Source organism: Choristoneura fumiferana, chromosome 3 (genome assembly GCF_025370935.1).
Source record: "Choristoneura fumiferana chromosome 3, NRCan_CFum_1, whole genome shotgun sequence".
Taxonomy (NCBI): domain Eukaryota; kingdom Metazoa; phylum Arthropoda; class Insecta; order Lepidoptera; family Tortricidae; genus Choristoneura; species Choristoneura fumiferana.
The window spans coordinates 22,735,725-22,758,567 of NC_133474.1; the positions used below are offsets into that span (position 1 = coordinate 22,735,725).

At 40.6% G+C, this 22,843-nt stretch overlaps 1 long non-coding RNA gene across 5 annotated transcripts; it reads left to right on the top strand.

The window, feature by feature from the left end:
• Positions 1-60: 60 nt before the first annotated feature.
• Positions 61-21,976, top strand: LOC141426937 (uncharacterized). Of its 5 annotated transcripts, XR_012451275.1 has the most exons (6): positions 61-475; positions 607-617; positions 4,212-4,391; positions 5,595-5,672; positions 11,911-12,006; positions 21,028-21,976. It is a non-coding gene; the product is annotated as an uncharacterized lncRNA (long non-coding RNA). The 5 variants fall into 5 exon arrangements; XR_012451274.1 differs by lacking the exon at positions 607-617; XR_012451273.1 differs by lacking the exon at positions 61-475 and having other exon boundaries at positions 510-617.
• Positions 21,977-22,843: the final 867 nt, after the last annotated feature.

Here is a 22,843-nt window from a genome sequence, read left to right on the forward strand (position 1 = left end):
TTCGATACCACAGAGACAGTGACCGCTATGGTCTCTTCTCAATAGTATGCAGGTTCCTCAATTTGCATAGAAGCTAGCGAAATCTAGCGCTCCTTGTTAAAATAACTTACCTATAAATTCTGCTTTCTTGCCATAACCAAAATATAAGTGAAAGTACATCAATATGTTTTTATATCATATTAAACATTCATTCTTAATAATTAAACATTTTATTCAAAGATTCATTAAACTTTCTCAAGCAATTTGTAAAGAACAGAGAACATTTTACTAGTAACATTGCTTACCTAATCGTACCTACTTTACCGTATCTGTCGATTCCGCCATTGCTTTTCCCTTCGGTAAAAAATACAAAATGTCGGTCGGCAGTTTTAAAGAAAACTTGTTGTTACAGTTTTTCCAACCTTTCGTTGCCTTTATTTGAGTGAATTGTTAATTAATTAAAGTGTTTTAGTGCTTCCTCCATTAATTCGTTGAGGTGAGCCGACTTGAGCCTTCGGCTCCTTCGATTTTTTGTCGAGACGAGAGAATTTGATTTAATTATTTCACTACTAACGTATTTGTTAAAATATGTATTCTCGTTTGCTGCGTGCCGGGATGCATGACAAGAAGTGGAAAAGGTAAATAAAACCATTCTAATAAAATAGTTTTCCAATTGTAAGATTGAGTTTTCGGTCTCGTGAAATATTGAACTATAAGCTTGGCAAAGGCGAATTATATCGCTAGTTATACATTCTAAGTGTATTTAAAAGGTTAATAATTAATCATTAACCGTTGTTGAGAGGATTTTTTATTTTGATCAATGTTTTTGGCGTCACAGCCATCGTATCACATCATTATTATGCCTGGAGATTCCTATACATTACAATACTCTTTGGCCTGGAGTCTCTCTCCCAATAAGGCTGATCATGTGTACCAAAGCCTCAATAAAATATAAAAAAACTAACCGAGTGCGAGTCGGACTCGCGCACCGAAGATTATGTACGAAAAGTTGGTCAGACTATACCAAAGCGGGGAACCACACATTTTTTTTTATTGCTTGAAACGCGTAAAAACAGGAATCAAAAAAGACATAGCCATATTTTGGACAGAAAATTTTCAAGTAAAATTACTATGAGCCAGGACTTAAAATTCAAAACAATGTTATTTTCTATGTGAGTATAAACCCTATTTTAAATAATTGTTATAATTAGAGTATGTTAAAATGAGCATCTTTTCACTGTGACCAACTACAGATGAGATAGAAGTAGAAGAAAGAAAATTAGCATTCAACTTATATTTTAATCAAACATTGCTGATGACATTTCAATCATCATAACAGGTAAAAATAAATAAACTTACAATACTGAAATAAATAAAACTGTTTATATCATAATAAACTGGTAAAAGGACAGCAATTTGAATGTTAATTTAAATAAAACTACATATGTACAATTTCGAAATGGAAAGGCTTATTTTGAAAATATCACTGTATCATTATGATAATCAAATAATGAGAGAATCAAACGAAGCACGATTTCTAGGTATAATTTAATATAGATAATAAGTGTTCATGGAAACCGCATGTTCAGAGTATAGTAAATAAAATAAATTGTTTTGCTTATACACTGGCGGCTTACAAAAATTGCAAATGAACAAACAGCACTAAATGCATACCATGGCTACGTTGGATCAATATTAACATATGTATACTATTGTGGGGAAATTCAGTAGACATTAATAGGGTATTTATTGGTCCAAAATAATGTATAAGTAGCATATGTAATGTCCCCCCTCTAACTACTTGTAAACCGCTGTTTGAACGGTTGAATTTACTGATAGTCCCTTGTTTATATATTTTTGAAATATGTAACTGTCAAATTACATCGAAAGCACTAAAACAAAACAGCAAGTGTGCCTTTTAATACCAGATACCCAAATAAACTAATTTATCCTAAAACTAACACACACTTGTATTGCAGAAACTGTTTTCCAATGGCAATACGAATATTTAATAAGTTGCCTAAGAGCATAGCTGAGTTGCCCAGGAGTAAATTCAGATTTAAATTATATCAGTGGCTTAAAGACAAAGCATTTTATTTAATTAATGAATATTTAAAATAATAATTGACATTATCACAGGGTTACATTGATCTATAAATTAATAACTATTATTCAATTAGATTATTTATTTATATTACAAAATTAATTGTCTTTTTAGTGAACTTATTTAATAAGTTAATGTTTTCATGCCAGTGTTTTTGGTTACATGTGTCACTGCACCTTAACACATTTTTATAAAACCATTTATTACCTTGTCTAAAGCAAAATAAATTATTTCATTTCATTTCAACAATAGCTAAGATTAACGGCTTAATTCAGTTCTGGCAATTCGCCGGCCGCTACCGCGGTACGCTTGCTTCGCTCGCTCGGCTCGGCTCGTGCGTTGTGGACTCAATTCATACTAACCACTGCTCGCTTTGCTTGTACCTAAATTTCAAACTTTGGGTCCCTATATCTTGGCTATTTTTAATTACAGAGAAAAATTTGTCTAACAAAATACACTTATTTTAACGTATTCTATACAGAAACATCATTTAAAATATATGTCATCATGACTTCTTTTTGCCAAAAAAATTCCAAGTCCCCGGCTCCTTGCAAAAAATTTAAAACTTTGGGTACCTTTATCTCAGCCATTTTTGATTACAGAGAAAAGTTGTTCAAGTAAAATGCGCTTATTTTAACGTACTCTATTTGATAACATCATTGAAAATATGTGTCATCATGACTTCTTTTTGCCAAAAAATTTCCAAGTCCCGGCTCCTTGCAAAAAATTTAACACTGGGTACCTTTATTTCGGCCATTTTTGATTACAGAGAAAAGTTCTTCAAGTAAAATACGCTTCTTTTAACTTACTCTATTTGATAACATCATTTAAAATATGTGCCATCATGCCTTAATTTTGGTAAAAAATTCTAAGTGTAAAAATTAAGATGTAACAAAAATACAGCAACCCTGCGCCTAAGTAAAATGTATTTTATATTGGTCACTGAAAAATTAAGATTTTCAGATTTTTTTGATTGACTGCTATAAAAGCTACCTTTATACCAAATTTCAAGTTTTTAGGACAACTTGTAGGTAATTTGTATGGAAACACCTTTTTTAATGAGGGTATATTTTGTTTGGGTTGATTTCGAAGGTTAATTTTTTACAGAGCTTCAAGGTACTGCACACCAGGTTTGAGTATTGATATTAATTTCGGCATGCTACCTCCACATTGAAGATTGTCCCGTGTGGAAAATTATGCTTAGAGCCCTATGTCCCTGATGAAAAAGGATCTTAAAAGACAGACAGATCATTGTATAGCGATCATTTAAGGGTTCGGTTTTTAGAGTTCCGGACCCAAAATGGCAAAAACGGAACCCTTATAGTTTCGCCATGTCTCTGTCTTTCTGTCTGTCTGTCTGTCTGTCTGTCTGTCTGTCTGTCTGTCTGTCTGTCTGTCTGTCTGTCTGTCTGTCTGTCTGTCTGTCTGTCTGTCTGTCTGTCTGTCTGTCTGTCTGTCTGTCTGTCTGTCCGTCCGTCCGTCCGTCCGTCCGTCCGTCCGTCCGTCCGTCCGTCCGTCGTCCGTCCGCGGCTTTGCCCAGGGACTATCAATGCTAGAAAGCTGTAAATTAATTTTTTTAGGGTACCTCCCATAGACGTAAAGTGGGGGTGATTTTTTTTCTCATCCTAACCCTTTAGTGTGGGGTATCGTTGGATAGGTCTTTTAAAACCCTACTGGTTTGCTAAGACAATTTTTCAATTCAGTGATTTGTTTGCGAAATATTCAACTTTAAAGTGCAAATTGTCATTAAAATAGGGCGTTTTCATTAAAATTCACAACCGTAGTAAGTATATCAAACTTAAAAGGAAAACTATAACGGCAAGTTTGCTTGAGAATTATTAGTAGTTTAAGAGTAAATAGCAGCCTAAGGTATAAAATATACCTAAACTTGGAAGATTCCGTATAAAATACGAAATCCTTAGAAAAATATTACTAAATATTTTCGTAATGGCTACGGAACCCTATTTTGGGCGTGTCCGACACGCTCTTGGCCGGTTTTATCCCTTTTGAAGCACAAGTGCAAATTTGTTTCATGAGGATAAAACACAAGTGCACATATAAGAACAAGTGCGCAATTGTGCTTTACACGAATCTGAAAAAAGAGTAACATATTTATTTTTATTTATAGGTGTAAGTTTTCATGTGTTTCCGGATCCAGCCAAGGAAATAGACAGATTTCGAATGTGGGGTCAGAATGTTCGATGACATACATTTTCAAGAATAGGACAGTGAGTCAACAACAAAAAAAAATATTGTTATGATAAACAGAGATTGAGCAAAGCTGCAATACCCGTGCTTAACTTACCAGGTATGTATATATAAAGAAATACTTTGCATTTATAATGATACGCAGGTGGTAGGTGGGTAGTCTGGTAGTTGACCTATGACCTCACAAGCAGAATGTTGTTGTTGTTTTTTTTTTGACTGGATAGCAAACAAGCAAGTGGGTCTCCTGATGGTAAGAGATCACCACCGCCCATAAACATCTGCAACGCCAGGGGTATTGCAGATGCGTTGCCAACCGAGAGGCCTAAGATGGGATACCTCAAGTGCCAGTTATTTCACCGGCTGTTTTACTCTCCACGCCGAAACACAACAGTGCAAGCACTGCTGCTTCATGGCAGGATTAGCGAGCAAGAAGGTGGTATAGAACTCTGGGTGGACCTTGCACAAGGTCCTACCACCTGTTGTTGATTCAAACCTCTTAGTTTTTCGGATTTATGTGTGAAATAACATTAACCATAAGCTTTTTGGTGAAAGAATACATGGTGAGGAAACCTGCACGCACTTGTGATCAGTGGTATGTGTGAAGTTCCCAACTTGCACTGGGCACTGGGCCCTCCCTCTATCAGTGAGGAAGCCTGTGGCCAGTGGTGTGATATACATATTGTATATATGCTGGAGCTGACGATGATGATGGACTTATATTGGCCAACGAAAGCTGTACCAGACAAACTGCGGCAAATTAAAAAGAAATGTGGCTGACAACTCTTGCTGTACACTGTTTAAACAATGTTGATACTTAGATATTATTAAAATTTTCCAGATCTTAAATTATACTTCGAGACTTCAAGCTACACCAACATTAATTATAGTAATGTGTGAAAGTTGATGATGTACTTTAGGAGTCCCTTGGTCAATTTTATGACTTTTGTCAGTGTCCATTTATGTACAGTCCAGACGCATCAATTTTGGACCATTTTGACCAGATTGGCATTGAATATAGTCTTCTAACATTTTAATTATAATATAATCTTATAAAATTTTGCATTTTGAGAATGGTAGGTTGAATTGAACAAAAAATAATTTATTTATTTCTTAGAGCAGAAATATCGAAACTATCTAAGCCGGGTTAGAATTTATTTATTTATTATTTAACAAATTTGATGTGGAATGTCAATATGTCAATTTTGACAGTCTTCTAAAATGACACCAGATTAAAGTTTGGTAAAAAATGCGTGGACAGCTTTTGCTGGCCAGATTCTAACAACTTTATTGTTTGTAATTACAGGTTCAACTCAAATTGAAGTATCTGCTGCAAGGACAATAGACACCTTTAATACAGATTTGCCTACAACAAGCACTGCAGGTAATTTCATGCGACTGTTGTTTATTTAAACAGACTTATATTGAAGTGGGTGATGTAAGTAGATACAGTTATGTGTATGCGAACCAAGCAAATCAATTTTGGAATACACTATTATTGATGAAAATGTGTGCATTCTGTTGGGTGCCTGTATTTGAATTACACGGATTTGCATAATTTACCATTTTCACTTCTGTTAGTAAAATTTTAATTGCCTCATGACAACATGGGAGACTGATTAGTTTTGGCAAACTAATTTTTTCCAATTAATCTAAATAAGTAATTAGTATAAATAATTAGGTTTATGTTTGTGACAAGCAAGATATGTGACAGCCAATACAGGACACAATACATTTATATTTTACTATATTAAAAAAAATTATATGTATATTACTTTTTAGGGTATGTACCATACCTCGAAAACAAATAAGTTTTCTATTAATAACCTAACCATAAAAATTTCATTTTGAATTCAAGCTTTTTACGCTGACTGTACTTTTTGTTGACTGTACTTGCATTGTCACCCAAATTACATTTGTATACCAAATTTCAAGTCGATGCTATTAACCGTTGAAGAGTTCCGCCCTGCAGAGACAATCCTGGCTGGACTACTAGGATGTTACTACCAGATTATTGTGTTGTCACGCGATTTATATAAGTATTCCAAATTTCAAGTCAATCTGACTACTGGAAGTTGGTCAAATTATACTTGCAAGATTTGACTACAGACAGAGACAGACAACGGGAGTAGGTGAAACTAAATAAAAGCTTGTAAAAATGCAATTTTTAGTAAAAGCTCTTTTGCCAACTATAGTGTTTATTCGGAAACCAGCATAAGATAAACAAAAAAATTTGATACACAATAATAATAATAATAATAAATATCACGGGACAATTCACACCAATTGACCTAGTCCCAAAGTAAGCTTAGCAAAGCTTGTGGTATGGGTAACTAAGCAACGGATAAATATAATTATGTAGATATAGATACATACTTAAATACATATTAAACACCCAAGACCCGAGAACAAACATTCGTATTTTTCATACAAATATCTGCCCCGACACGGGAATCGAACCCGGGACCTCAAGCTTCGTAGTCAGGTTCTCTAACCACTAGTCCATCTGGTCATCTAAACACAAGAATTTAACTGAAACTCAATGTCAACTGGAAGAGATCCCTGTTAGGGATGATTTTGCCACACACACACACGCACGCACGCACGCACGCACGCACGCACGCACGCACGCACGCACACACACACACACACACACACACACACACCATCACCATAATTTCGATTAAATTTTAGAAAGTACCTCATTTACAACTAGTGCTAAATTTAATTTTTGAATACTTTGTTGTGAGTACTGGCTGGCACTGCCCGTCGTATGTGGTTTTCAAATGGTTAGCAACTAAGTTTGTTTATGCTGTCATAACAGAGATTGAGTAAATTCGATAAAGATTCCATTGATATTTTATTGCGCTATTTTATACAACAAATTCGATGCTCCACGTTAGAGAAATCTCACAAATATGGTAGCAGAGCGTGGTTGACTTACGAGTTAGTATAATGGCATCAACGTCGAGTTATCGCACCATAGAACCGTTGACCAAGTCAAATTATGATACTTGGTGTCTGCAAGCACAAGCGGTCCTGATTAAAAATGACTATTGGGATATCGTGAGTGGTGAGAAAATATTGCCACCTAATGCAGACGCGGCAGCGAAGACAGCGTTCAACAAGGAGGACTTAAAGGCAAGAGCTGAAATTTTACTTTTGTTATCGCCGTCCGAATTAAAACAAATTAAAGCCTGCACGACGTCTAAAGCAGTATGGGACAAATTAAAAGCTACTTACCAAAGCACCGGGCCTGCAAGGAAAGCCACCTTGTTGAAACAACTAGTTCTTAAGCGAATGACCGCCGATGAAGACATCCGTGATCACATAAATAATTTCATGGACGTGGTGGATAAACTCGCAGATATGGATATAAAAATACCTTCAGAATTGCTCAGCATTATGCTTCTATATAGCCTGCCAACAACTTTTGAAAACTTTAGGATAGCCATAGAGTCTCGTGACACGCTGCCCTCTCCGGAAGACCTGAAAGTAAAAATTCTTGAAGAATATCAGGCTAGGAGTGGTAGTGAACCATGTGAAAACTCAGAAGCATATCACTTCAAGAAAAATAAACAGAAGTCGTACTGCAAGAGTTGCAAACGTAAAGGTCACACTACAGAGACGTGTTGGGGAAAGAAGAAGAACGCCAATGAGAAAGACAACATAAACAAAAACAAAAATTTTAATGTTTGTCTCAGCACTGCAAGTTCAGATACCAATGAAGAAACCTGGTGTCTAGATAGCGGCTGCTCATCACACATGTGTGGCGAAAAATCGAAGTTTTCCACAATGACCCCTGAAAACGGCACTTTGAAGTTGGCATCAAACAAGCATACAAGCATGATTCAAGGAAAAGGAAGAGTCACTGTCAGTACCGAAAAAGAAAATTACAACCTCATTGATACCCTGTACATTCCCGATGTGTCAGTGAACCTATTGTCCGTCGGAAAAATAACAGACAAAGGAAATAAGGTCGTTTTTGAGAAAGACAAAGCCTACGTCATAGAAAAAGGTGGTGAGGTGGCACTGACAGCACAAAGAAAAGATGGGCTCTATTACATTGAATTCAAAACAAAAGAGACTGCTCATTTCACACCAAAAATGGGTAATGGTATCATGGAATGGCATCGTAAACTTGGCCACATAAATGAAAAAGATTTGAAGACGATGGCTAAAGATGAGCTTATGTATGGCTTGAACTTTACTGACGAGAAGTTGGAAACATGCGAGACCTGCATTAAAGGCAAACTATCACGACTACCATTCTCAAGATATATGGACTTATACACAACAGACAAGTTGGAAATAATCCACAGCGACGTATGTGGACCTTTTGAGTGTGAGACAATAGCAGGATCAAGATATTACGTCACATTTATAGACGATTTCACTCGTTACTGTCACGTCTATTTTATGAAAAAGAAGAGTGACGTATTCAAAATGTTCAAAGATTACAAAAATGAAGTTGAGACGTTCCACAACAAAAAGATAAAATACCTGCAATCAGACAATGGTACAGAATACCGAAACAAGGAGTTCGACGATTATCTCAAATCGCACGGCATTCAAAGAAGATTGACCACCGTTTATACTCCTCAACAAAACGGAATAAGCGAGAGAAAAAACCGATCGTTACTTGATAAAACCAGATGTCTGTTGATTGAAGCTAATGCACCCAAAAAGCTCTGGGCGGAAGCGGTAGCTACTGCGAACTACTTAATAAATCGAAGTCCTTCCAAAGCCCTAGATGGCACTACACCGTTCCAGAAGTGGGTTGGGCGAACACCATGCGCACATCATCTATACGTATTTGGCAGAAAGACCTTCGTACTGAAAAAGAAGAAACGAGGAAAGCTTACCCAGAACACTAAAGAAGGTGTATTCATGGGATACTCGATGACCTCGAAGGCATACAGAGTCTACATACCTGAAGATAATGATGTGATAACTAGCAGGGACATAAAAGTCATAGATAAAATGTACTTCGAAGAAGGAAATCAGAACTACGAACATCTTGTGACTGAAAAGGGACAGAACTCAAATATATCTGAAAAAGAAAACAAAACTAGAGGTAAAAATAAAGAAAACAAAAATATACCACAAATTGAAGTTGAAATTATAGAGACTAAAAATGAGAACACATTACAAAATCTAAATTATCAAGAAGATGACGCCTCATCTACAGACGAAATAGAATCTTACGATGACGCATCAGAAATTGTTGAGGCACCTGGAAATGGGAGACCACAAAGACAAAGGCACCAACCAGCGTGGACTAAAGATTTTGTTTTGGATGAAAATGAAGAAAGTCATTTATTCTCGGAAATGTGTAATTTATCTGAAGAAAATGAAGATGATGACTACTGGCATGATGCAATAAAAGCCGAAATAAGAGCACATGTCAAGAATGGAACCTGGAAAATAGAAATGAAAAATAAAAACATGAAAGAAGTTGACTACAAGATGATCCTTAGAAACAAAGTAGGACCGGATAACAATATTACAAGGAAGGCCAGACTCGTAGCACGGGGTTTTACTCAGCGACCAGGCGTTGACTACAATGAAACGTACGCTCCTGTGGCTAAACTAAGTTCGATCAGATCTGTTGTTGGAATAGCAATCGAAGAAGGGTTAAAATTGAACCAGATGGACGTGACAACAGCATATCTGAATGGAGAACTAGAAGAAAAAATAGTAATGAAATATCCGGAATATTTAGAAGAATACCTGACTGAAATCATGGTTGACGAAAGTAGAAAAGAAGATCTGACGTTATACAACAAAACAGTTGAAATGTTAAAAGACATAAAAAATAATTCCAAAGGGAAAGTCTGCCGTCTTATAAAAGCTCTATATGGACTTAAGCAGGCAGGGAGGCAGTGGTATAAGAAACTCGACACAGAATTAAAGAACATTGGTTTCAAAGCTTCAGAAGCTGACCCATGTGTATATCTACTAGAGAAAAGAGGAGTTAAAATAATCATAGTAATTTATGTCGATGACCTTTTAATTGCCTACTCATGTCCAAGAAAGCTCCAAGAAATAAAAGACCTGCTAAACACGAAATTTGAGCTGAAAGACTTATCGACACCTAAACGTTTGATTGGAATTGATGTAACCTACAAAAGAGACGAAATTAAACTAAACCAAGAGAAGTTCATAGAAGAAACTCTCAAAAAGTTTAAAATGGAAGACTGCAAATCTGTTTCTACGCCTATAGAGCCAGGTCTTATTCTAGAGAAAGGTGAAAAAGATGATCGCCTAAACCTTCCATACAAGAACTTAATTGGCACTCTCATGTATATAGCAGTGGCAACTCGCCCTGATATAATGTTTGCTATTAGCTACCTCTCTCAATTTAATGATTGCTATGGAGAAGAGCATTTTAAGTGCGCAAAGAGAGTACTGCGTTACTTGAAAGGAACGAAGAGTGTCGGCCTAATTTTTAGAAAAACTGGTCAAGAACTGTATGGATTGGCAGATGCAGATTGGGGGGCATGTAAACTTGATAGAAAATCTTTTTCGGGCTATTGTTTTAAATTTGCTGGGACAGCTGTAAGTTGGATGTCTAAGAAGCAAAGAAGTGTCGCTCTATCTACAGCTGAGGCCGAATATGTGGCCTTAACTGAGGCTGCTAAAGAAGCAATCCATCTAAGAAATCTGTATAAAGATTTAGGAGCCAGCTACGAACGAATCGTCGTATTCAATGACAATCAAGCCGCCCTGAAACTGAGTCAAAACGCTATGGTGACTTCAAAGTCAAAGCATATTGACCTAAAAATGCATTTCATTCGGAACTGTATTCAAGAAGGAGTATTAGAGGTCAATTATCTTCGGACTGAAGATATGGAAGCTGATCTACTGACAAAAGCTTTGGCTGGTCCGCGCCTGTTGAAATTGCGGAACAGCTTGGGATTGTGCTGATGACCACGACAGTGCTGTGAAGAGGAGTGTGAGTACTGGCTGGCACTGCCCCGTCGTATGTGGTTTTCAAATGGTTAGCAACTAAGTTTGTTTATGCTGTCATAACAGAGATTGAGTAAATTCGATAAAGATTCCATTGATATTTTATTGCGCTATTTTATACAACAAATTCGATGCTCCACGTTAGAGAAATCTCACATTTGTTCACTAATATAATTTTATAATAATAATAGTCTAGATGGTTTAACAATTAATATGGTAAAATGTATTAACTTTCCGCCTCAGTTTTGTTAACCAACATACAAATTGGTTACCTACAGAACAGGCCTTGGCTAGTGTAGGAGTCAGTGTAATTTATTGTAAAGTACCACCATTTTTAAAAAAAAAAATTGTATGTGTAGTTTGAATTGAATAAAAAAAATGAAATTGAATTAAAATTAAATTTTCTGTACAATAAAGAGCTTTACATACATACATACATTACTATATGAGTGAAAGTATGTATTGTAGATTTGAATTAAGTTCTCTTTACGTTGTCCAACATTTCTACTCACTCAATCAGTCATTGAGGTGTAAAGAATTGTATAAGATCTTGAAACGAAATTTTGCAACTGCTTGATCCCCAATTTATAGCATTCTATACAAATAGCTGTTTTCATATAATATTATAATTATATATTTGGGGATTGCAGGTGTACAGGTTCCAACTGGAGAAATAGCTGCTGGAATTGCTTCCTTGAACAAGACAGCTGGTATCACCATTGATATTCCAAAGCCTAGAACTTCAGGTAAGCAACTGGTCACCCACATATTTATTTATTTATTTATCGTTATCATCAGCCTATTTACGCCGTACTGCTGGGCACAGGCCTCCTCTCACAATGAGTGAGCTTGGGCTATAGTTCTCACGCAGGCCTAGTGCGGATTGAGAACTTCACACACGCCATTGAATTTCTTCGCAGGAGTGTGCAGTGTTCCTCACGATGTTTGCCTTCACCAAAGAGCTCATGGTAAATTACAAATGTAATTCCGCATATAAATTCCGAAGAACTCGGAGCTGGGCTGGAACCCACGACCCTCTGCTTTTGTTGCGGACAACCACGCGACGCTGTAGTTTTAATTAGTTTCTAATTAGATTTAGAGGCTGTTTCACCACCCGTTGATTAGTGTTAACTGACGGTTAGATGTGATGTCTCTATTTGTTGTGTTAGAATAAACGGAGACGGCATCACATTTAACCGTCGGTTAACGCTAATCAATGGATGGTGAAACAGCCCCTTAAGCTTCAATTATATAGATTCTAATTAGATTTTAAGATTATTGTATATTAGTACTGTAATTTAGCTTTAATTAGGTTAAGTTTCCCGAAATAATGATTTTTGAAGTTGATTTTTGCGACACTAGCCCATACCGAATAATAAATGCGACGACTGCGATATGAATGGGCTACTTCTCCGTTGATGCGCACCTCGGCGGGCTGATTGGTTCCGGCGCAGCATGGCGTAGCAACCGACGCCTCAACAGGCGCCTAAACCGGAGCCGCCGCCGTTCGCCACCAGCGAGGCATCGAGAAGCTCGCCGAGGCACTGGAAAAGATGGCGCGGGTGCGTCCACCACCGCGCCAAGTGTACGAGCTGCCTTCCTTCTCCGATGCGGCGAGGGAGTGGCTGCCGTTCCAGGCGGCTTACAACGAATCGTCGAAGGCGTACAGCTTCACGCCAAACGATAACATGGCGCGGCTGCGCTCATGTTTGCGCGGCCCCGCACGCGAAGTAGTGGAGTCGCTGCTGCACACTGCCGCCAACCCCGAGGCGGTGATGCAGACCCAGCGGCAGTGTTACGGACGTCCAGAGGTCCTGGCATCAAAAGCCTTGGACGACTTAAAGAAGCTGCCGCGCTTGGGATCGACCACCACCGAGATCAACACATTCGCGGTGAAGTTGCAGACCATAGTGACAGTGCTGGGGTCCATTGAGCAGCAGGGCTACCTCGCCAGCCCCCTGCTCGCGCGGAATGTCATGGAGAAGCTGAGCCAGCATCTCCGGGCACGCTTCGGCGACTACGCGGCCGAGCAGATAACCACGATGGAGCCGCAGATCATGGTACTTTCGCGCTTTCTCATGCGCGAGGTGGACCGTGCCCTCCGATACGCTTACACTTCAGGGGGTACGAAGTCCGCCGCCGCCGCAGCCGTCCCGACGAGAGGTGGCCCGACCGACGCCTGCCAAACCAGCGAAGCCGATCCAGCGACCGATCTAAACCACTGAGGCGCAGGACGCGCGCAATTGCCTCGCCTGCGGAGGCGGCCATCCAACTCCGCGCTGCAAATGGGTCGCGCAGATGGCGGTGAACGAGCGCTGGCGGTGGGCACGCGACAACCGGGTCTGCTTCCGGTGCCTCGACCGGCAGCACCGCCGCGTCACCTGCCGCGTCGACTGGTGCCGCCACGTGCGCCATCCGCTGCTGCAACTCCAAACCGTCGACGATCGCGACCGCGTGCCGCCCCCGGAACGGCCATCAACATCGAAATCGGCGCCGCCTCCGGGTGGGCAGGCGCCGACCGCGGACGAACAATCTGTGGCAACAGTGCGCGAGGACAACGACGGGTCCAAAGTGCTTCTAAAAATGTGCCGTGGGCGAGTGAGCCGTTCTGAATCTGTTCGCGAAGAACTACGCCGAGCCCGCGAGCGGCGAAGAGGTATTCGACCCACGCGCCTGGGTCCTGCCGCACTTCGCGGTGAGGAACGTCAATAAGCCCGGCAAGCTGCGCCTGGTGTTTGACGCGGCGGAGCCGAAGCCAGGGCCGCTGTCTCAGTGACTTCCTGCTGGAGGGCCCCACCTACTGCAATCAAAGACGTACTTATCGAAAAATCTGACGTATATTCCCAGCCTTAATTATTCGGCTAATCTACGTATCGGTATTTCACCAGTAGATATTTCTCCTAAATCTTATTTGCCCAAATAACTACGTAGTCAGTCCCAAAGTTCTGTCACAAATGAAAATAAGGATCAAAACAAAAGTACCAATCAGTTTTGAATAAATTATATACCATTTTAAAGTACATTTAATAAAAAATTAAAATTATTCAAAATGACTTCCTTTGTTTTTAATACAGGCCCTTAATCGGCGCAGCCAGTCGTCTATCGCAGCACGCACCATTTTCATGTCTATTTCAGCGACTGCTTTTCTTAAATATTACTTCAGGCTCTCCAAATTTTTATGGGGTTTAGCACAGACCTTCCCCTCTAAGACCTGCCAAATTTTAAAGTCCAGAGGATTAAGGTCCGGACTGGAGGAAGGCCAATCTTCGTGTTTTATAAAGTCGATTTTTTGACGGTCAAACCAGGCTTGAGTGGTCTTGGCTTTGTGTGCTGGCGCAGAATCCGGCTGGAACACAAAATTATGTCCTGAAAATAGCGTGTTGGGCAGATCTTTGACATGCTTATCCAAAACCGTCTCTTGGTACACTTTCGCACTGATTTTGACCCCTTTTTCGCAAAAATGAACCTCAGTTGGTCCGTAATAAGATCAGAGAATACTCTTCAGAACTCCTAGCGTACACTCTATCATTCTGTTTATTGTACTTCTCTTCAATATCGAAAATCTTTTCGTCTGTTTCGTCTGGACGCCGAGGACGGCGGCGCGTTCATCCGGTGGGCGCGCGGCTTGCCGGCCATAGCAGCGCTACGCCTGAACCGGAGCTACGCGCTCGGCCACTACGAGCTCCACGCGTTCGTAGACGCGAGCGAGAGCGCCTACGCCGTAGCGAACTACCTGCAAACGACCGACGCCGCATGGGCGGTTACGACGACTTTGGTGGCTGGAAGAGCCAAGGTCGCCCCCCTGCGGCAACAGCATCCCGCGGATGGAGCTGCAGGCGGCCCTCATCGGGGCCCGCCTGGCGGCTACGATCGTCGCTAAACAGCGACTTCAGTTGGAGCGCGTCGTCCGGTGGAGCGATTCACGAACGGTGTTGTCGTGGATACGGGACGACGCCAAACGCTACACGCCATTTGCTCAGCGAGATAGCCGAACTAACCCAGCCCGAGCAGTGGCGCTGGGTACCGACCCAAGCGATCCCGGCTGACGACGCTACGCGAGCGGACAGTACTCCCGAGATCGCCGCCACCGACCGGTAGTTCACCAGGCACGATTTTCTGCGCCTGCCAGAGAACCAGTGGCCGCAGGAACCTCCGACAATGCGAGAAGCCAGCTTATTGGTGAGTGCAAGCGATAACAGTGCGAGTGGCAAGTCACCGCGAGTGGACAGCTACCAGAGATTTTGCGATTTTCGAGTTTCGAAAAACTCATTCGAGCCACCGAACCGCGCTGTAAAAAGCGAACTATCGACTTAGTGCGACGAGAGGAGCACCTCTACCAACGGAGGTGCCAGACGAACGACTTCGCCTCCTCCAAAGCGGGGAGAGGCTACCGAAGAGGAGCCGCCCTTACGCGCTCGACCCCGTCCTGGAGGACGGCCTGCTGCGGATGCGCGGGCGAATCAACGCCGCGCCGGTGCCGGGCCTAGAGAAGAGGCCCGGCATTCTTGATGGGCGACACGCCTTCTGATCGAGAGGGCGCACCGCGACGCCGCCCACCCAACGAGCGGGTGGTCAATGACCTGCGGCACCGGCTGTGGGTGCTCCATCTGCGCTCCACCGTTAAGAAGGTGGCGCGCGTCTGCCGCACGTGCGCCTTGCGACGCGCGACAGCCCGACCTCCAGCGATGAGCGACCTGCCGCGGGCTCGGATCGAGCCGCACTGCCGGCCCTTCACCAACTGCGGGGTCGATTATTTCGGCCCCCTCACCATCGGACGGCGGCACGAGAAGAGATGGGTGGCGCTGTTCACGTGCCTTACGACGCGCGCCGTCCATCTCGAGACGGTGGTCAACCTCTCCACCGACTCCGCCATCATGGCGCTGGCTGCGGCGCTTGGCGGCTCGTCGCGGGTGGCCCCGGCTCATGTACAGCGATAACGCTGCATGTTTCCGCGAGGCCGACACCGAGCTGCGCGCCGCCTACACCGAGTGGCTGCCAGCGCTGCGCGACTATGCGCTGCGCCATCGGATCAGACGCCAACCTGCCCCGGAACGTGCGGTCGCGCGGGGTCATAGAAGCTGTCTTCCCCGGACCGGATGGTGGCGTCCGGAGCGCGGACGTGCGCACGACGGGCGGCGTGTTCCGGCGGCCAACGACGCGGCTGGCTGTTCTCCCGACTGAAGAAGAAGCCTCCGCTGCGGATGCGGCGGGGGGAATTGTTGCGGACGGCCACACGACGCTGTAGTTTTAAGTAGTTTCTAATTAGATTTGTGGCGTTATCTGGGAAAAGGTACCTAGTTGTCGGTATTGAGTTATTGATATCCCCATAATCTACATACATTTAGCTATCGAACCATGTAAGAAACATGCATGTAGGTTTAATAGATATTTTTAAAAAAATTGTTGAAACTCAAAAGCCAGAAAAGGTGATTATGAGAAAATTTAATTCAAACTTATACACCCCATAAAAGTATGTTGTTGGAAGTTACATAGATAACATGCTATTTGAGGAGTAGATTGTACGGGCTTTCAGGTTTCAAGAACAATTTTGTAATTGGACAACTGTTTTCCTATAGTTTACCTTGCTAAAGTGCATAAAGTAAAAAAAAGGTTGATGGATTTTTTACTTAATTTTCTATTTATAGTATATTTCCATTGGATTTTATCGAAGGAAAAAATATTATGCGTAATTGGACATTAAATAAGAACTACTCCGTTTTGAATTAACGTTGTTTAATGTATAAAAAAAATACTTTAACAAAAATAACTTTGTGGTTTACAAATGTAATTAAACAGTCAAAATCAACAAACGCTTATATTTAGTACGTCAAAACATAGCCAAATGAGACCAAATCAACTCAACAAATCTTAAAAAACTAGTTTTTTCAGTCTCAGAATTCAAGGTGAAGTTTAGTAAAAAGTTGGTACAATCACTATAATATTTTTGAAAAGGTACCTTATCGTCGGTGCAGCGGTGGTAAAATATTTAGTGATATGAAGTGATATCATTTAAAAAAGACTAATAACTTACGATTAATTTTAATAGTCTTAATTTAAGAACACTTTTAAAACTCTTACCAAAAACCTATAATTTTGTCTCAACAAACACTAAATGATTAACGTATTTGAAAATGTACCTTATTGTCGGACGTAAAATGTTTAGTGACATAGTTAAAAATAAGATCTAAAAAAATGCTTTTGATTTGTAGTTGTAACTATTAATCGTTATTATTATTATTATAAATCAACCTCTAAAGACCAGCAGGTGGTAGGACCTTGTGTAAGGTCCGCCCGGATTGCTACCACTATCTTGCTCGCAAATCCTGCCGTGAAAACTGCTATTTGCTTGCATTGTTGTGTTTCGGCGTGGAGAGTAAGACAGCCGATGAAATTACTGGCACTTGAGGTATCCCATCTTAGGCCTCTAGGTTGGCAACGCATCTGCAATGCCCCTGGTGTTGCAGGTGTCTATGGGCGGTGGTAATCTCTTACCATCAGGTGAGACCCACTTGCTCCTTTGCCATCCAGTCGAATAGAAAAAAAATGACAAATTGGCGTAAAGCGTCACACTAGCGATTTGCGGAAGAGTTGAAAGCGAGGCAAACGTGCAGTGAATTCGCTGCGAGCGTATAACGATTTCGCCGCAAGCAAGCAACGACATCGCCGCGAGCGCGCCACGATGTCGCTGCTGCGAGCGCGTAGCGAGTTCGCTGCTTTAGTGCCAAAAACGCCATATTGTAGACTTTCGTATAATAATAAAAGGGCGTCTTCGTCGCAGCGAACTCGCAGCGACATCGTTGCGCGCTCGCATCGCTTTTAACTCGCCCGCAAATCGTTAGTGTGATAAGGCCCTAACTGGCTACCTACTTTAATTAAACGCATTTTATGATGATTCTGATTAACGTTTTTTACGCGCCGACAAGCACCGCACTGGGCCCGCGTGGGAACTACTGCCCAAGCTCTCTCATTCTGAGAGGAGGCCTGTGCCCAGCAGTGGGACGTATAGGCTGGGATGATGATGATGATGACGCGCCGACAAAGTACCGACGTCCGAAACGTCTTCTAAACCGATAGCGAGCGCACAGAAAGCATTCAAGAGCGGCACACGCCCAAAATAGGGTTCCGTAGCCTTACGAAAAAAATAAGTAATATTTTTCTAAGGATTTTATATTTTGTACGGAATCTTCCAAATTTAGGTATATTTTATACCTTAGGCTACTATTTACTCATAAACTACTAATAATTCTAAAGCAAACTTAGCCGTTATAGTTTTCCTTTAAAGTTTGACATACTTACTACCATTCTGATTTTTTTCAAATTTTTCCACCGGTTTAGATTTTAGAGGGGGGGGGGACGGTCGATTTTAATGAAAATTTGCACTTTAAAGTTGAATATTTCGCAAACAAACCACTGAATCGAAAAATCGTCTTAGCACACCCCTGATGTTTTAAAAGACCTATCTAACGGTACCCCACACTATAGGGTTGGATGAGAATAATAAATCACCCCAAACTTTACGTCTATGGGAGGTACCCTATAAACATTTTTTTTAATTTTTTATTGTACTATTTTGTCGGCAGTTTACCTATATATCCGTGCAAAATTACAGCTTTCTAGCATTTATGGTCCCTGAGCAAAGCCGCGGATGGACAGACAGACAGACATGGCGAAACTATAAGGGTTCCGTTTTGCTAACCATTTTGGCTCCGGAACCCTAAAAATCGATTTAAACTTGTGTCTCTGTGAAATTAAAATTTAGACCCTGCTTATTAATAAAGAGTAAAAAAAGAAAAAAAATATTTTTTTCGACATTTTACTTTGAACGCGATTATCTCGGAAACTAGAACCGACAACAAGGTACCTTTTCCCAGATAATGCCACATTTAAGCTTGTATTATATAGATTCTAATTAGGCTTTAAGATTATTGTAAATTAGTACTGTAAGTTAGTTTTAATTAATAATAATAATAATAATCATTTATTGCCACAGAAAATAAGACAAAAATATAAGCAGGTGGTAATGGGCTAGGCTCAGCATAAGCTGCGAGCAAAGGAAACTTGCAGCGCTGATTTTCAGCCTGCGCCCGTCCCACAGCGTAACAAGTTTACTCTAGAGCCGGGTAAATAAGGCTGCATTTTAAGAACAGAAAAGAAAATGCGCATGAAATAAAATGATAAATAAATAAAACTAAAAAGAACAGGTGGCAAGGCATCATTGCGAGTCTGTTGTCTTAGGTTCGGAGCTCTGAATTTGAGCTCTGGTTGAGTTCGAAACGCGTCAGTGCAGTGTGGGTTGCCGTGACCCATGCGCGCTCCCACAGTGAAGAGGTGGAGGAACCGCATGAACACGAACATGTTGCATAAGCGTAGATATCAGTAGATAATACCAGGTCGCGGGTGAGCAAAGTAATTGTTTTAGTTCATTGATTTATTTTAGGTTAAGTTTCCCGAAATAAAGATTTTTGAATTTGATTTTTGCGACCCTAGCCCATACCGAATTCTAGGGCACCACGATTCCGAGTAAATTAGGTTCATTTGTAAATAGTAAGTTCAGTAGTTTATAAGTAGCGATCAATAAAACCCGACATCGATAGCGAAAATGGCGATAATTCAATGCGGTTTCTGAAACCCTCGCTGGGCGCACCAGACCGCCTGAATTACCGCCAATTGAGTGGAGGCCATCTTCCCGCCGCTCGGGTATAAATACGACGGTCTCCCCCCTAGCGAGTCTAGTCGACTTCAGCGAGCCATCCGAGTGACTAGAACAAGATATCCCAGCGAGCCTTACGATATCTGCGACGACCCCGGACCCGAACCATCTCTCGAACCTGCGACTTGGCTTTCCAACTGAACTCTATACTTGCTCACCCGACGACCTTGGCTATCGATACCGGATTTTTCGATTCGCGATACGAATTACCCGAAGAAATACAGTCCACTACCCGAACTGCGAGTTTTTTCTTCTACCCGATTGATCCCAAGGCTGTCGTGTCGACGACAGCTTTATTTATACTTTCACAAAAATAATACAAAAGGTAAACTTAAGGCTTCCTCTGATGATGCCCCATGACGCCAAATTAGATTAGGTTTTTCACAAAGTGCAAGTTTAAAATTACTTTTTAAAAGTGAGAGTTTACCTGCATTTAGTGACTTGTCGGGTCATGTGTTACCGCAACCTACACCATAGCATTTCCTACTTAATCGTCCGAAAAACTTGATTACTGGCATACAGCTAAGAGGTGTGTGGCACCATCTCTTGTAATTATTATGGCTTAAGGCCTAGCTGGCGTAACGGCCCGGCCGTGACTACGCGCTACCGAATGCGCGGCGAGCGATTTTCTTGTACATTGTGTTGATTTGTGGTGTTCAATAAAAATAGTTGTATGGTATTGTATTACTTGTGCTCAAAATCTTATTACTATAATAATTGATTTAAGTCATATTTCAATTGAAAGAAAACTTGCAAATGTAACACCTGATAGGTACACTAGCAAAGCTAAAAAAATACTAATACGTTGCCAGCCTAGAAGTCTGAGATGGAAATGCCTCTGGTTGTGCCTCTAGCTGTGTCTTGCTGATCAGCGATAAGAATAGAGAGTAAAATGGTGTTGCGATCTCGACGGACCTTCCGCAAGGTCCAACTTGACTAGTTGATCAGCTATGCGATCTTATCTTAGTGTTAATCCAATACAGCATTATATATAATGCATTATAATTAGTTCAGTTTCTTACATTTCCAATCAATAATTCATTTTATTAATTTTCAGGAATTCGTAAGAACAAAAAATGGAATTCTGAAGCAGAGTCCACGAAGAAACAGCTGACAAAATTGCAAGCGAAATTAAATAAAGTTTTAAGAGTCGAAAACTCGTTCAAATGCAGATTGGCACTAGCATCACAAATACGAAAAACTGCAATTTTTGAAATGCTCAACCATACAGATTGCACAGATAGAAAATATTGTATATGAAATTTAAAAACTGTTGTCTAATAAGTAATATCTCGGATTATAATAAGCTACACCGCCGCAAGCTATAACGTTACACCTGGATTACAATTTCTTGACATGTGATACAGAAAAACTGGCGAACTATATAGTTTGCATAAGTAATTGGAGCAAAGAGGTAAACCAAATTTTGGCAGGGAAATCAAATTGTATTGATAAAACCGACAGTATAAAAATATTAGCATAAAAAAAATATATCGTGGGACACTTGACACCAATTGACCAAGTACCAAACTAAGCAAAGCTTGTACAGTCGAGTTCAAATATATGAGCATAACCAAGGCTTCAAATATAAATGTACATGGAAGGGTACTTTTATATCTGAGCAGATTCATCAATCAAACATATGTACACATGAGCAAGCCTTTCAGTAATATCTACACAACTGGAAACTCAAAAATATGTTATCTACAAATATTTTTAAAATTATTTGATCTACTGAAAGTACATAAAAATATACGCAAGGGTTATGAGGAACAAGGATGTAGCCCTCTTGTTCTGAGAGGAGGCCTGTGCCCAGCAGTGGGACGTATAAAGGCTGGGGTGATGATGATGAGCTGGCAACGTCGCATTTTTTTACTTTATTATTACGATATCATGATTAATTATTTGCATTAGACACATTTACTTATATACTAAGAACAATTCTTACGGTCCACATTTTAATTTTTCATTCAATTTCTATGGAATAATCCGAAAAAAAAAAGAAACCGGCCAAGAGCGTGTCGGACACGCCGTAAATAGGATTCCGTAGCCATTACGAAAAAATTAAGTAATATTTTTCGAAGGCTTTCGTATTTTATACGCAATCTTCCAAGTTTAGGTAAATTTTATACCTTAGGCTGCTATTTACTTTTAAACTACTAATAATTTTCAAGCAAACTTAACCGTTATAGTTTTCAGTCTAAGTTTGATATACTTACTATCCTGATTTTCTTCAAATTTTTCCACACAAAGGCGTAAAGGTATACGCAATCCGATTTCCGACCAATTCCACCAAAACTCCCGAGCCCGATTTTGTAACTTCAAAGTTCAAAATCACAAAAACGGCTGAACCGATTTTGAAAAAGCATGTCTAAGAACCATCGCCCTGATTTCAAATAAAAAAAAAACTGCAATCAAATCGGTCCACCTGTTTAAGAGCTACGTTGCTACAGATAGACACGCATACAGACACACATAGCGGTCAATGTTATAACACCCCTCTTTTTACGTCGGGGGTTAAAAATAGTGCTACGATTACTCGTCTGTACTCCAGTTACTCCGGTGTTTTCATGGATTCGGATTGTAGTAATACGAAACCGCTCTAACACGGCAAGTAGAATAAAAAACTGGCCAAGAGCGTGTCGGACACGCCCGAAATAGGGTTCCGTAGCCATTACGAAAAAATTAAGTAATATTTTTTAAGGATTTCGTATTTTGTACGGTATATTCCAAGTTTAGGTATATTTTATACCTTAGGCTGCTATTTACTCTTAAACTACTAATGATTCTCAAGAAAACTTAACCGTTTTCCTTTTAAGTTTGATATACTTACTACCATCCTGATTTTTTTCAAATCCCCCTAATATTGGACG